This window comes from Oncorhynchus masou, chromosome 16 (genome assembly GCF_036934945.1).
Source record: "Oncorhynchus masou masou isolate Uvic2021 chromosome 16, UVic_Omas_1.1, whole genome shotgun sequence".
Classification (NCBI taxonomy): Eukaryota; Metazoa; Chordata; class Actinopteri; order Salmoniformes; family Salmonidae; genus Oncorhynchus; species Oncorhynchus masou.
The window spans coordinates 14,158,428-14,171,994 of NC_088227.1; the positions used below are offsets into that span (position 1 = coordinate 14,158,428).

Consider the following 13,567-nt stretch of genomic DNA (forward strand, 5'->3'; position numbering starts at 1 on the left):
ACTGCTCCGCCCACAACCGTAAGGCTCTCCAGAGGGTAGTGAGGTCTGCAGAACGCATCACCGGGGGCAAACAACCTGCCCTCCAGGACACCTACACCACCCGATGTTACAGGAAGGCCATAAAGATCATCAAGGACAACAACCACCCGAGCCACTGCCTGTTCACCCCGGTATCATCCAGAAGGCGAGGTCAGTACAGGTGCATCAAAACTGGGACCGAGAGACTGAAAAACAGCTTCTATCTCAAGGCCATCAGACTGTTAAACAGCCACCACTAACATTGAGTGGCTGCTGCCAACACACTGACTCAACTCCAGCCACTTTAATAATGGGAATTGATGGGAAATTATGTAAAATATATCACTAGCCACTTTAGACAATGCTACCTAATATAATGTTTACATACCCTACATTATTCATCTCATATGTATACGTATATACTGTACTCTATATCATCTACTGCATCTTTATGTAATACATGTATCACTAGCCACTTTAACTATGCCACTTTGTTTACATACTCATCTCATATGTATATACGGTACCCGATACCATCTACTGTATCTTGCCTATGCCGCTCTGTACCATCACTCATTCATATATCTTTATGTACATATTCTTTATCCCCCTACACTTGTGTGTATAAGACAGTAGTTTTGGAATTGTTAGTTAGATTACTTGTTGGTTATTACTGCATTGTCGGAACTAGAAGCACAAGCATTTCGCTACACTCGCATTAACATCTGCTAACCATGTGTATGTGACAAATAAAACTTGATTTGATTTGTCAATGAGGGGATTCGATTAATGCCCCGGTGAACCGGGTTAACGTTGGTTGCATTCGTTTTGGAAACGAGCTGCCTCCCGGGCGTGAGCCTGGTGGCCCATTTTGGCCGACGATGAATTTAGGTCAAAACAGGTGATGTACAGTAGGTTAAACACGCAGGTTAATAAGGATTCTGTTATCTTGCATGCAAAAGTGTTCGCTTTTGATGAAATAGTTGTTTATTGCCTTCTCAAATGAAAACTAGTTAGAACATTCCAACCTATTTTATAGAAAAGAGATGTATGTTTCTGAACGATGCATCATGCTGCTTTGTTGACAACATGATCGAGTGGTGCCGATTTCTGTTTGATTTGACAAGGGCGCTCCTCCGTCACCGCTTTTCCAGTTTGTGTCATGGGCATTACGGTTTGCCTGACAACATCCCTTGCCTCTGCAGAAGTCACGGCATTCATACTTCTTGCGCAGAGCTGTTGTGAAGGAAGTTGTCAAGGAAGTGAGTTTGTGTTCATCAGTAGTGGTGCGTCGTTACATTTATTGGGGAAACTGCAGAATAAATTCAACCACACCTTTGTTTTATCACAAAACCGGATAGCAACCAATGCCCAGTGAAGTCCACAAAGCATATTTCATGTACAGTAACAGACAGTTAGTTATATAACCTACAGCATGGTCAAGCAAGTTAATGTTTCAACATTTTTGGACTACTAAACATCTATGGATTTAGAACCAGAGTTACCACAAGTCGCAAAGAACAGAGGCTGCCTTCATTATTCCAGCACAATTTCAAATTCAACATCATCAAATTTCCTCTGCTTAGTCTAATACAGTGACAACTAAAAGATACCAAAACAATTTAGTCCACACTAAATATGATGTGGATGTCCATGGTTTTGATTTCTGAGTGCTTGTGTGCGTTCAAGTAGAAAAACATGTTGACTCACTCTACTTGTAGAGAAACTCCAATACCATCCTACTCACTTTCATGTTTACGAAACGGCCTATCATTGTGCTATAAAGTACACGGCTTTCGTTTTTTGTTGTCCTAGGCTACCTGGCTAAAATACATGCTAGCTAGCCTAACTTCCATTCATGGGCAATGTTAGCTAATTAATGCTAGCCTTCTACATCTAGCTACATATTGAACTTCCATCATCTCAGGCCAGGGGCACAACAATGTATTAATTAATGGATGGATCAGAATCGCAGTTATAATCATTGGCCATTATGGAGAATTAAGTAAAACCAGAAGTCCATTATCCCTATCTCCATCCATGGCTAATTTAGGAACGGGACCATTTTAGCTAGCTAGTCACCACTGGACAACAGCACGAGATGCAACAATTCACGTTTTTCTGTTAATGACATATACTCTCAATGGGATTTGATATGAGTGACGCCAAATCCAAGTTAGCTTCCCTTTACACCTTTTTTTGGTGCGCCAGTACCTTTCACGGTTGAGCTCGCCCAGTTTAGCTCAACGCTGATTGCCAATTTTTTTCATGTAGATTTTTGTCAAGGGAGGCCAGGCTTCCTCTGCACGCTGTCTTCCTTTGTCTTCAATGCTACAGGCGGCAACAATGTCATACTCGTTTAGATCAGACAGCACAGAGGGGCACTGTTTCGCTCGCTCTGATGTTTTCTCCAGTGAAATTCATTCAGCCTCTTGGGAATTGAAGGAAACTTATGAAACGCAGAGACGAAATAAAAACTATTTGATGTTTTTAATTGTTCTCTTGGTAAACATTTTTTTGGGAAGTCTGGCATCCCTTGCCATCCATGAATACACGGCAATAGTGTTTATACAGGACCTCCCGGCTAGATGGGATCTACCGTCAATCAATCATGTCAATGTGGCGCTATATGGTGCTATTTGGAGCCCCTCCACATTGTTAAAACATTTGAGAGGCGCACAGCGACGCAGTACAGAGCTCGATTTGGCCGTTGCATGCCTCCGGAGGCTCTACAGTTGCGTCACATCCTCCATACCAAGCCTTCCGACCACATTTGTCCCTATCACGCATAAATTGGCGTAACCGTGGGGTTGCCCATAGTGTGGCGTATGAAGTGAACGAAACATCTTGTACGCGGAAGCAGTGAAAAGTAGCTCACGCAGAAACAATCGACGCACCTAGAGGAGAAGGCATTCCAGGGCAGATTGGACATGATGTGGGGAGCAGAATGGGGGAGAAGACACGAATGGTAGTAGACAGAGGAAGGTTGTTACATTTGTGACAGCAGCAATCAATTGCACAGGAAAAATTACAATCGAAGACTAAGAAGATACAGATCATAGTGAAGCAGGCAGCGAGGTGTCTTGGGATCACTGGACTGACAATGGGGAAATGCAGAGGATGACCTCAATAAGAATGAGAATCAGTCCAGGCAGGAATCATGTATTGGTTCATTTAATTTTGATGATGGTGTTAATCCTTCAATGGAATGCCAGAGGTTTGATGATGCTAGGTTCTAAACAAACAGAGTAAAAACTCAAACAGATGACTAGGAAAAGCTCCACCCAGGTTTATTCCCCCACTGGGTCATACAGCTGCAAAGACAAAGGCATGTTTGCACAAGCACATACAGTACCAGTCAAAAGTTTGGACACACCTACTCATTCAAGGTTTTTTCTTTATTTGTACTATTTTCAACATTATAGAATAATAGTGAAGACATAAAAACTATGAAATAACACATAGAATCATGTAGTAGTCAAAGAAGTGTTAAACAAATTCAAGTATATTTTATATTTGAGATTCTTCAATGTAGCCACCTTTTGCCTTGATGACTTCTTTGCACACTCTTGTCATTCTCTCAACCAGTTTTACCTGGAATGCTTTTCCAACAGTCTTGAATGAGCTCCCAAATATGATGAGCACTTGTTTGCTGCTTTTCTTTCAATCTGCGGTCCAACTCATCCCAAACCTTACCAATTGGGTTGAGGTCGGGTGATTGGGGAGGCCAGGTCATCTGATGCAGCACTCCATCACTCTCCTTCTTGATCAAATATCCCTTACACAGCCTTTAGGTGTGTTGGGTCATTGTCCTTTTGAAAAACAAATTGTAGTCCCACTAATCGCAAACCAGGTGGGATGGCGTATCGCTGCAGAATGCAGTGGTAGCCATACTAGTTAAGTGTGCCTTGAATTCTAAATAAATCACAGTGTCACCAGCAAAGCACCCCCACACCATCACACCTCCTCCATGCTTCAAGGTGGGAACCACACATGCAGAGATCATCCGTTCACCTACTCTACGTCTCACAAAGACATGGCGGTTGGATCCAAAAATATCAAATTTGAACTCATCACACAAAAGGACAAGGTCCATTTTTGGGAATCTTTGAGGCCTTTGCTCTCTAGCCAAGCAGTAGAGTACTTGGATGCATGTGATGAAGCATTGTCCTGCATGAAGATCATGACCTTCTTGAATGCTGAGGACTTCTTCCTGTATCACTGATTGAAGAAATAATCTTCCAGAAGCTGGCACTAGGTTTGGAAGTTGAGTTCCAGTACATCTTCAAACGGAAAATGTCCAACTACCTCATCCTTAATGGTAGCAGCCTATACCAGTACCCCTCCTTCACCTTGCTGGCACCTGACTCAAAGTGGTGCCCTGTGTCCATTACAGATCCAGCCACGGGCCCATCCATCTGGTCCATCAAGAGTCACTCTCATTTCATCTGTCCATAAAACCTTTGAAAAATCTGTCTTCAGGTATTTCTTTGCCCAATCTTGATGCTTCAACTTCTGAATCTTATTCAGCGTTGGTCGTTTTTCAGCCTTCTTGACCTTGGCCATGTCTCTGAGCACTTGACACCTTGTACTTCTGGACACACCAGGTAGGTTGCAGTTCTGGAATATGGTGGCACTGGAGGATAATGGGATAATGGGTTCCTCTCAAGTCCTTTGCAGTTTATTTGCGGCTTTTCGTCCACATGCGTTTTTTGTTGACTATTTGTCCGGTGGTCACACCTCAATAGTTTAGCTCTTTCAAGAATGTTGCATTTTTACAATTTAAAAAATAGTTGGACATTTTCCGGTTGAAGATGGACTGAAACTTTCCCCAAGCATCTCTGTGCAGTCAGACCCACTAGGGTCACAATAATATGCCCCCTTTCTGATTGTCCGAGTGTGACCCCTTCCCCATGGGTTACTGCAGCCAGTGTTGCCAGCCCTGCCACTACCTGGGTGGGGGTACCCCACCGGAATCCCCACTGGCTAGGTACACGGTCGTCAAGGTTCTCATTAGCAGCTTTGACAATTTCCTTGTATATTATGGTCTCCCATCAGGGGGCTTTGGCTTTGTAAGACTAACCCTGCCAGGCAGGCTCAGAATCTTGAGGGGGCTGTGCTACTCTAGTAGATCTCTGTCCATATTCCTCTTTCTGTTTTCACTGCATTTAGGAAATTTACAGTAAGCCCATAAAACAGATAAGGTTTTTTCTTTATGGAACAGTTCGCATAGGCGGGTGTATAGGGTATAGGGTTGGGAACCCTTTCATCATGAGATGTATCATTTATTTTCCAATGTATATCCCTCATTTGAGAGAAACAAGCTTTTTCTGTGTATGGAACATTTCTGGGATTTTTCATTTGAACTCAATGAAATGTGTCACCAACACTTTACATGTTGCATTTATATTTTTGTTCAGTGTCGCTAGAGAGATGATGTCACCTCTCTGGAGAAGTGAGTTGGTATGGCCCAATCCAGGTAGGAGGGTTTAATAACTGGGGTCTATTCACTAGGAACCAAACAAACCAAATAGAAGCCAACAGAAGCAGAATGGTTTGTTAGGGACCTACCTGAATTTGTCCACTAGAAACTCTTGTTTTCTTTGCGAAACATTTTCCCATTGGAGTAAACAGTAGCGCAACTATTTACTATGGTCTTGGTCTAAATAAAGGCACCCCTGGAATATATATCAGTCTGTTAACATTCTATGCTACAGGAAGTGGGCAGACTGCTGGTAGTTACCTGCCTGCCTGCCCACCATTACATGATAGGAGATTGTTGAGAGACATTCTCAGCTCAATGGTAAATAGCTGTAGTTCACTGTAAATAGTGTATTTATTTGCAGTTACAGTACACTCAAGATGGACAAATATACATAACTTCATGATTAAATGGAGAAAAACAAGTTGTATTCATTGAGTGTGATAGCTAAGCATAACTGCAAACAACAATCATAAACTGAGCTCTGATAAACAACCAAATGTAATCCCATAGCACAATGACATTTGCTGTCCAACTTAATGACTTACATCACAATCAACAAGTATTACTAGATACAGTAGATTCATATTAAATTAAACCCATCACTTATTGTTCAGCGTATAAACATACTATCCCAGTACTTTTCACATACAGTGAGTAAAGTTAAGTATCCACTTTTAGTGTGTCCTCTATTGGAAGAGATAGAGAAAGACGAGAAAAGGAGAGAGGGAGAAGAGTGAGGCCCCACTGGACAGTGCATTACAGGTGACATTGAGATCAGAGTCAGTCCCACTGGAGGAGAAGGTGACGAAGCCTGGCATGTCAGTGCTGATCTGGCTGTTGATCCAGGTCTGGTACTGGGACACTCTGGTGTACACTCCTGGGAAATTTGCTTCGGCACAGCCTTGTCCAAAACTAACAACCCCAGACTGGATCCAGACCAGACCCTGTTTGCTCACCATTGGCCCCCCGGAGTCTCCCTGTAGACAGATACATTTTAGTAATTTAGCAGACACTCATATCCAGAGTGACTTACAGAAGTGAGTGCATACTTTATTCATACTGATCCCCTGTGGGAATTTAACCCACAACCCTGGGATTTCAAGTGCCATGATCTACCAACTGAGCCACCAGGTTAATAATCAGGGTCAGTGAACAATGAAATGATCTTTAGAAGTCTTCATGTGTTTGATTCATGATCATCTCTTTCTTACCATTGAATATTAGCTCTGCAAACTGCAGCTAAACTGCAGCTTTAGCTCTGCAACTATCTGGAATGAAACATAGCCATGCATCACCTGACAGGAATCCTTTCCTCCACTCAGTAGACCAGCACAGATCATGTTGTTTGTGATTGAACTAAATCCAGTATAGAGACAGTTACACTTCCTGTTCCCCACTACTGGCACAGTCACCTCCTGTAGGGTCCCGGGTGAGGGAAGAGGCACTGAGGAGGAGAGACCATGAAATCAACTTTTGCTGATATTCTGTTGTATACATTTCTGATCCTTTCATTTCTGCTGCAACTGTATTGGAACAACATTTACTTGCAAAAAAGTGGATATATGTGAAGGTATATAAAGGGTATGTATGGCTTGTCAATGCAAAGTCAGCATCGGGACAATCAGATCTCACCACCACTATTGATATCGCCCCATCCGGTGACCCAGCTAGTAGTGCCAGTGTAGTAGGTGCTGCCCTCTGCTGCCAGGCAGACCGGCTGGATGTAGTCAGTGAAGGTGACAGGTGATGAGAGCTTCAGCAAACATATGTCATTGTTGCTGGTTGCACTGTTGTAGTTCGGGTTGCAGATGATCTGAGAGACCGTTTGGGATACCTCGTTGGAGTTGATGCTTTGCTGATTCTGCCGGCCCAGGTAGACAAGCAGGCCGGATGTGCTGGTGCTGAGAATGAAGAGAGTTGGGAATAACTATTATTAATGTGATTATTAGACTATTAGTGTCCTTGCTGATGCTGTTTACACAATTCAGGGATGTATTTTAGAGAGACAATGTCACCTCACTGGAGTCATTACCACTCCTACAACTAATTTGACAACCATTAATACTGTGCTTTAAAACAATTACAGTACAAACTAGCAAGCACATACAGCGAACTGCCAAAATAAAGGAAACACTTGAATAAATGAGGGCTACAAAGTCAATTGAGAGTAGGTGCTTCCACACAGGTTTGGTTCCTGAGTCAATTAAGCAAACATCCCATCACCAGGGGCCGCATTTAACGCAGGATTTTGTATTTTTCAAGCAGAAAATGAAATATAAAAAGCAGAAAAGATATCTTGCTGCATTTTGTAAACAAAGATAAAATGCTTCTTATTGTACATTCTGCTCGGCCTCAGTCAGGGTTTCCTCAAAATCATAAACGTAAAAGGTCTAACTTTGCGCCGCAGATGAAATGTCTTTGCTCTTGTCATTGGATCACCAGACAGCGCTCTGACTGATGTGTAGGCTACTTTTCTCTGGTACTTTCCTCCGGTCTAGTTCTTCTGTAGTAGGGAGTAGGGTGTAGACTTCTTCTGTAGTAGGGAGTAGGGTGTAGACTTCTTCGGAGACTAAACTTCGGCTTGCCTCAAGAAAAATTTAATGGTGTGCTTGAACAGCCAAATAAACACGTAGCTGTATGCTACCGAATACCAAAATGAACTAAAACATCACAAAATGTTGTCATATTATATATATATATATATATATATGCACAAACTGTTTTGAATGGGAAGCATACCGTAACCTTCAGGGTCATGTATAAATACGTCCAGTTGCACATTATTTTGGCTATCATGGCTAGAAGTGGTTAGAAGTGACTTTGAACGAGGAGTCTCAGAGGATCATAGTGGGTTAAAACGTGTGTGTGTGTGTGTGTGTGTGTGTGTGTGTGTGTGTGTGTGTGTGTGTGTGTGTGTGTGTGTGTGTGTGTGTGTGTGTGTGTGTGTGTGTGTGTGTGTGTGTGTGTGTGTAGAATCTATGCCGGTAGAATGGTAGAATCTATGCCAAGGCACATTGAAGCCGTTCTGGTGGCTAGTGGTGTCCCAACACCCTATTAATTACACCCTATTAATATCCTGTATTTTGGCAGTTACAAGTATATTTATTAAGTTACATTTATTTCATTGAAAAAAATACCAAAATACATTATACTTTGAATTAGTTCTCTGAATGAAGTGATTAATACATGAATAAAATAGATCATTCAGTACATAGACAAAGACAGCATATAGATATTACAATATCACCATGACATAATATATGGGTTGGGGGACGGGTAAGGTTATGTCTTTCTACCTGGGGAAGCAGTGAGCGGCAGTCAGCACCCACTCTTTGTTGATTAGGGAGCCTCCACAAAAATGGCGGTTGGAGCGGTGCAGACTGACCTGCCATGGCCAGCTACCTGCAGCTGCAGCCTGACCCCCAACAATCTTTGTGTTGAGAGAAGCAATGCCACACACTGGAGAAGACAAACAGAGGAGAGACAGCTCATGATTGAACTCACAAATCCCTCACAGTATAAGAAGAGCATTGAGGAAGATACACTAGCTGATATGAAGCAATGCAGTTGCATGCAATAACAGCAACTTACCATTTGCCTGTGAATGGCCACCTGGTGAAGAGAGAGTGGGTTGGTGTTATTAAAGGGGTTTTCAGTTACCAGGTTATAGTGCTTTAAGCACTATTCAAGCGTGATAAAGTAAAAATAAAAGTATCATTTGAAAAATAAAATGTATTGAGTAAAAGTATTTATTGATTATCATAATAAGAGATGAACATTTTATGAATTTATTGAATTTATTTATTTATTAATGATGTGAAAACAAATCTAAATGTATAGATTCTAAAGTTGCTGAAAAAGTTTAAATACCTCGGGCTTAAAGAGACATGCTATCCATTTAAGTAGCTGGGAATCTTACAGTTTGTGGCTCTATCAAAATATTTTCCACATTTTGTTACGTTACAGCTTTATTCTAAAATGTATTAAATAAAAACTTTTCCTTATCGATCAACACCCAATACCCCATTAAAACAAAGCAAAAAAACAGGTTTTCGGACATTTTTGCAGATGTATTAAAAACAAAAAACATAAAAACATAATTTACATACAGTTGAAGACAGAAGTTTACATACACCTTAGCCAAATACATTTAAACTAAGTTTTTCACAATTCCTGACGTTTAGTCCTCGTAAAAATTCCCTGTCTTAGGTCAGTCAGGATCACTACTTTATTTTAAGAATGTGAAATGTCAGAATAACTGTAGAGAAAAATATTTATTTTCAGCTTCTTTCATCACATCACAGTGGGTCAGAAGTTGATACACTCAGTGGGTCAGAAGTTGACATACACTCAATTGGTAGCATTGCTTTTAAATGGTTTAACTTGGGTCAAATGTTTCAGGTAGCCTTCCACAAGCTTCCCACAATAAGTGTCACGGCTTTCTTCTGTTGAAGGAGAGGCGGACCAAAACGCAGCGTGGTTATTGTGATACATCTTTAATGAAGATGATAAATGAACAATATACAAAACAAGAACTGTGACAAGCCGAACACAGCCCTATCTGCTGTAACAAACACAAAGACAGGAACAATCACCCACAAACCCCAACACCAAACAGGCTACCTAAATATGGTTCCCAATCAGAGACAATGACTAACATCTGCCTCTGATTGAGAACCATATCAGGCCAAACACAGAAACAGACAAACTAGACACACAACATAGAATGCCCACTCAGATCACACCCTGACCAAACAAAAAATAGAAACATACAAAGCAAACTATGGTCAGGGTGTGACAATAAGTTGGGTGAATTTTGGCCCATTCCAACTGACAGAGCTGGTGTAACTGAGTCAGGTTTTTTAGGCCTCCTTGCTCGCACACACTTTTTCAGTTCTGCCCACAAATTTTTTATTGGATTGAGGTCAGGGCTTTGTGATGGCCGCTCCAATACCTTGACTTTGTTGTCCTTAAACCATTTTGCCACAACTTTGGAAGTATGCTTGGATCATTGTCCATTTGGAAGACCCATTTGCGACCAAGCTTTAACTTCCTGACTGATGTCTTGAGATGTTGCTATAATATATCCACATAATTTTCCAGCCTCATGATGCCATCTATTGTGTGAAGTGTACCAGTCCCTCCTGCAGCAAAGCACCCCCACAACATGATGCTGCCACCCCCATGCTCCACGGTTGGGTTGGTGTTCTTCAGCTTGCAAGCCTCCCCCTTTTTCCTCCAAACATAACGATGGTCATTATGGCCAAACAGTTCTATTTTTGTTTCATCAGACCAGAGGACATTTCTCCAAAAAGTACAATCTTTGTCTCCATGTGCAGTTGCAAACTGTAGTCTGGATTTTTTTATAGGCGTTTTGAAGCAGGGGCTTCTTCCTTGCTGAGCGGCCTTTCAGGTTATGTCGTTATAGCCTCGTTTTACTGTGGATATAGATACTTTGTACCTGTTTCCTCCAGCATCTTCACAGGGTCCTTTGGGATTGATTTGCACTTTTCGCACCAAAGTACGTTCATCTCTAGGAGACTTCCTGAGCGGTATTGTCACGTCCTGACCTTAGTTCCTTTTTAATGTCTCTATTTATTTTGGTCAGGGTGTGAGTTGGGGTGGGCATTCTATGTGTTCTATGTTTTTGTATTTCTGTGTTTGGCCTGGTATGGTTCCCAATCAGAGGCAGCTGTTTATCGTTGTCTCTGATTGAGAACCATACTTAGGCAGCCTGTTTACCCACTATGATTTGTGGGTAGTTATTTTCTGTTTAGTGTTTTTGTTGCACCTTACAGAACTGTTCGTTTCTCGGTGTGTGGTTTTTGTTCAGTATTCATCTTAATTAAAATTATTATGAATGCGTACCATGCTGCACTTTGGTCCTCTTCGCCTTCTCCCAACGACAATCGTTACAGGTATGACGGCTACGTGGTCCCATGGTGTTTATACTTGCGTACTATTGTTTGTACAGATGAACATGGTACCTTCATGTGTTTGGAAATTGCTCCCAAGGATGAACCAGACTTGTGGTGGGCTACAATTTTGTTTTCTGAGGTCTTGGCTGATTTCTTTTGATTTTCCCATGATGTCAAGCAAAGAGGCACTGAGTTTGAATGTAGGCCTTGAAGTACACCTCCAATTGACTCAAATTATGTCAATTAGCCTATCAGAAGCTTCTAAAGCCATGACAAGTTTGAATGACTCCAACATAAGTGTATGTAAACTTCTGACTTCAACTGTAAGTATTCAGACCCTTTGCTATGAGCCTTGAAATTGAGCTCGGGAGCATCCTGTTTCCATTGGTCATCCTTGAGATGTTTTTATAACTTGATTGGAGTCCACGTGTGGTAAATTCAAATGATTGGACATTTTTTCATACAATTGCAAAAATGTCTGTAAACCTGTTTTCGCTTTGTCGTTTGTCATTATAGGGTATTGTGTGTAGTATGTTCGAGGAGGAAAAATGTGTGTAGTATGTTCGAGACTGTAACGTAACAAAATGGGGAATAATTCAACGGGACTGAATGCTTTCCGAAGACTGTTTGCTTACGCTGTATATATATGTCACAGAAACAATCCACTGGTCAAGAATATACTTGGCTCACTAGGTGAAACTTGTGGTAACTCAATGCTGGTAGGGTTTTTGTCATATCAACCCTTTGTTTATAGACCATTTTGTGCCGCTCAGTGTATGTCCTTCTAAGGGGCTAAAAGACAATAGACAAGCAAACTGGTATTTCCAGTTATAAAAATGGAGCACCCATTATTATATTCTTAGTCTCATTCTCTTTCTCAAGACAAAGGAGATGATTGTGGACTTACAGGAAAAGTAGGGCCGAGCACACGGGGTTGTAGTGGAGCAGGTTTACAGCCTCAAGTCTCTTGGCGTCCACATCACCAACTAACATGGTCCAAGCAGATGGCACGACAAAACCTATTCCCCATCAGGAGACTGACAAGACCTTTTGATTTTTACAGCTGCACCATCGAGAGCATCCTGACGGGTTGCATCACTGCCTGGTATGGCAACTACACGGCCTCCGACCACAAGGCACTACAGGTAGTGCGTACGGCCCAGTACATCCCCGGGGCCAAGCTTCCTGCCATCCAGGACCTCTATACCAGGCGGTGACAGAGGATGGCCCTAAAAAATAGTCAAAGACTCCAGACTCCCTAGTCATAGACTGTTCTCTCTGCTACCGCACGGCAAGTGGTGCCGGAGCGCCAAGTCTAGGTCCAAGAGGCTTCTAAACAGCTTCCACCTCCAAGCTATGAGACTCCTGAACAGCTAATCAAATGGCTACCCAGACTATTTGCATTACCCCCTCCCCCACACTGCTGCTATACTATATATATATTATCTATGCATAGCCACTTTAATAACTCTACCTACATGTACATAATTGCCTCAATTACCTCGACACCGGAGCCCCCCACACATTGACACATTGACTCTGTACCGGCACCACCTGTATATATCCCCGCTATAAGAATTTGTTCTTAACTGACTTGCCTGGTTACATAAAGGTAAAATAAAATAAAAAATTGTTATAGTCCTGTACTGCTCGTTAATTATTTATTCTTATCTCTTATCTTTTTAGGGATTTTCTTAAAACTGCTGGTTGGTTAAGGGCTTGTAAGTAAGCATTTCACTGTAAGGTCTACATCTGTTGTATTCGGCGCATGTGACAAGGCCGTCATTGTAAATAAGAATTTATTCTTAACTGACTTGCCTAGTTAAACAATGGTTAAATAAAAAATATATATACATTGTTGACTTTTGATAATAAGAAGTAGATATAACGGTAGTTTGAGTGAGAATCTTTGATTTAGTCAGCGTGGAAACCACTTTGTTTTTGTTATCACTTGGGACAGTCCGGTGGAGAATGTTTTGGCTATCATATTAATTATTGATTAAAGTGGTGTCATGTGCAAGACTTGCATTACACTGAAAGGTTCAGTATAAGAATGACTGCATCATTTCAAAAGACATGTATAATATCAATTACTTTTACATAGATAATTTCAACTTCCTAAATACTCAACTTTTTTTGGGGGGGG

General features: G+C 41.5%; 1 pseudogene; it reads right to left on the reverse strand.

Annotated features, from left to right (window-relative positions):
* Nucleotides 1-5,826: 5,826 nt before the first annotated feature.
* The window catches only part of LOC135557267 (transmembrane protease serine 9-like), a 34,139-nt pseudogene continuing 26,398 nt past the window's right edge, over nt 5,827-13,567 (reverse strand).